Here is a 3110-nt window from a genome sequence, read left to right on the forward strand (position 1 = left end):
CGTCCTGCAGATGGTGGGACAGATTTGGTGAAATAGGAAGCTCCATGGCTCTTAGCCATCTTTCAGGGTGACTGAGAGATTGGTTTTCATAGAAGCCTCGGTGGCCTGGTCCGTGCAGGAGTGCCTGAAGGGGATCTCCTGTGGCGCTGCCTGGTCCAGGGAGGTCACAGAGTGCTCCTCCACCCGGAGCACAAGGGGTCCCACCAAGGACAAGGACAAGGACAAGATTCAGCACCGTCGCACGCAGAACAGCTACATGGAGCCACAGGTCACTTTCCCAAAAGGGAGTTTCCAGGCCAGAAGCCATCCCTGCAGCATTGTCTTCGTGCTCCAAGAGAAGCCCTGGCACACACTTCTGCTCAGATGGAACCACTGTACCCTCAGCGTCCTTGTCAGTACCAGCCGGTGACTTTCCTACCCAAACCCTCCCCTCACTCTCTGCCTCATTTTCTCAAGGTGCCGTGTTTGTCTGAAAGGACATTTGCGGCCAGCAGGGATGGTGGCTGGTCCTCTAGCTGGGCACGAATGCCATTGGCAGGCAACCTGGCAGACTCCACGGAAAGGTGCTTCCCTTCCTCAAGGTATGCACTCAGCGGGGAGACCTCATTGTCAAGTTCAGAGTTACGCTGCAGACTGCACAGCACCTCGCCTGCTTCTAGGACCTGCTCTGGTCAGCCCCGGACCCACCACAGCAGGACCCCCAATCCTGTGCTCACCCAGGGCTTGTCCATGGCACTGGAAACTCCTTCCTGTTCCTGATCCCCTTCTGGGCGAGGAGTGGGCAGGGACATGTGGCTCATGCCGAGGTCTAATACTGTGTTCCCAGCGTGGAGGTAGGTGCCCTGAAGGAGTGGGGACACTTCTTGTGGCATGCAGGATTCCGTGTAGAAAGCTGTGACTGTCACCCCTCCTTCCCACTCGGTTTTGTTAGTGCACCTTTCCCTGGCCTTTCTCTCTTTGGCCCACTCTTGGCAGGAGAGAGGAGGAGAGGATCTCACTTTCCCCCTGCACCAGCCACAACCTCGGTCTGCGGGGTTCCCAGCAGCTGGCCAGGGCCGCTCCACACCTGGTGGTCAAGTAACCATCCCCTCACTGTGGACATCTGTACCCTCTCTGGAGTTGGAACAGGAAAGAAAGCCAAGACCTTTAAATGGACCTTGAGTTGAGACTCATTTCTGTGGAGTCAGGGGTGAGGAGGAGCCAGGCCTCCTGTGTGCTCTCCATACCCCAGAGCCGGGTGCCCAGTTCCATGGGTCCTGATGGACAGAAGGGAAGAGCAGGGGAACTGCTGTACTGTGCGTGGCAATTCAGGGGGTGCCGTCTCCAGCTGAGTGCCCAGGGACTCCTGGGGGCCGCTGGCCCTGGATCCCAGCAGTGGGTCCTGTTTCTTCTTTCCCGTCTGAATGCAGGGCCCACCACCCCCAAACGTCCCCTCCACATTTGGTGAAATAGGAAGCTCCATGGCTCTTAGCCATCTTTCAGGGTGACTGAGAGATTGGTTTTCATAGAAGCCTCGGTGGCCTGGTCCGTGTCCCCCTCTGCACGCGGCTGCAGAAAGTGAAGGATTGTCAGGGAGCAGGGCAGACATTTGGTTTATCTATGTCGTTGGTCAAAGTTTTGTTTTCCCTCCAGAAGAAAAAGGCTTCTGGACATGCCACCGTGTTCTTCATTCCTTCTTTTGGAAATGTATGAAGAACGGGTGGTATGTTGAGTGATTGGTCCGTGAACAGTTGGCCCAGAGGAAGAGGTAGATGTGGATGGGTGTGGCCGCCTCTGCCCCTCCCCAGCACAGGTGCGTGTGGGCAGCCCAGGCAGGCGCTCAGGAAGGGTGAGGTGGAGCCTTGCACACTCTGAGCACGAAGTCCTGGGATCCCTTAAACCCAGGCACTGCCTCGACGGCAGCCAGCATGGCTGATAGAAGAGACACAGAAGTCCAGCTGATGCCAGACAGAGGGCGTCACTAGAGAGCCGCGCTATGTGGAGGTCTTTCAAGTTGTCTCGGTGTATGCAGACGTTGCTTCTAGAGAGTCAGAAGCTCTATATGCCTACTGTTGGAGCAGAATTTCGGGATAGTGATGGAAAGCCTCCTCCCAAGCCAGCTGAGGAGTATGGGGAGGCGGTGGCCGGAGGAACCTGGCATCCCCGGGTTAGGTCCACAGAGGTGGCTCTGCCTGCAGCTCGGCCTCTGCCTCATCCTGACTCGCCCTGCTTTGGCCATGGCTCTTCTTGTCCTTCCCTCTTCTCAGTGCAGGAGGACCCTGAATCAAATGCCTCATCCTGATTTGCATTTTACCCTTGGATGAAGCTTGTGGTGAACCCCAGGGCTCTGTGTCTCCTGAGTCTCTGCAGACCTCGGGTCCTGGGCCCAGAGACTCTTCTCCCTGGGGCAGGAGGCACTGGGATGTGTGGACGGTGGTGTCCTGGGGCACAGTAGCTGACGGAGGGACTTCCTAGCTTTCTGGGCCTTTCCGACCCTGAGTGTGACCTTCCTATTCTTGATCACAGCCCCCAACCTGGGAGCCTGCTGGAACCTGCACAATGAGGCTTCATCCTGTTCCTCTGTGAGAAAAGGTGGGCCTGGCAGTCCCACAAATCTTGTGTGTTCACCTCGGTGGTGAATACATTCTTGGGTGGTGAATACGTTCTCTCCTTGCCTTCACTCTGGAAAAGGCCCCTGTTTTGTGATGCAGGATGTGGTCAATGACTGACTCGTTCTTCAGAGTGTCAATATCCCTCTGGACCATATACACAGCTCTGATTTCTGGTGTTCCTGGGCTCTGCACACAGCAGGAGCCACTCTGGGCCTGTGAGATGCATCTTCTGGCTCACTTTGTTCTTGTTGGCTCTTTTCCCTGCGTCCTCTGCCACTGCTCTGTTCTGGGCAGGAGGCTCTCACCCTCTCCTGCCTCCCCTCTTTGATCCTTTTCTGTGAGGGTCTGCCGGAGTCCTGTGTGTCGTGCATCATTGATAGATTCTGGTCGTGCTTGTTGTCCTCCCCGTTCTGAGGGACCTCTGATTGCCTGTGAGCAGTTTACAGGGGCCTCTCCTGGCCCCTTCACCCACAGAATTCCTTCAACAGGTGAATATTTGTGAGGGGCGGATCCTGGAAG

General features: G+C 56.4%; 1 pseudogene; it reads left to right on the top strand.

The window, feature by feature from the left end:
* Positions 1-1655, top strand: LOC115893962 (annotated as a pseudogene).
* Positions 1656-3110: the final 1455 nt, after the last annotated feature.

Source organism: Rhinopithecus roxellana, chromosome 16 (genome assembly GCF_007565055.1).
Source record: "Rhinopithecus roxellana isolate Shanxi Qingling chromosome 16, ASM756505v1, whole genome shotgun sequence".
In the NCBI taxonomy this organism is placed as follows: Eukaryota; Metazoa; Chordata; class Mammalia; order Primates; family Cercopithecidae; genus Rhinopithecus; species Rhinopithecus roxellana.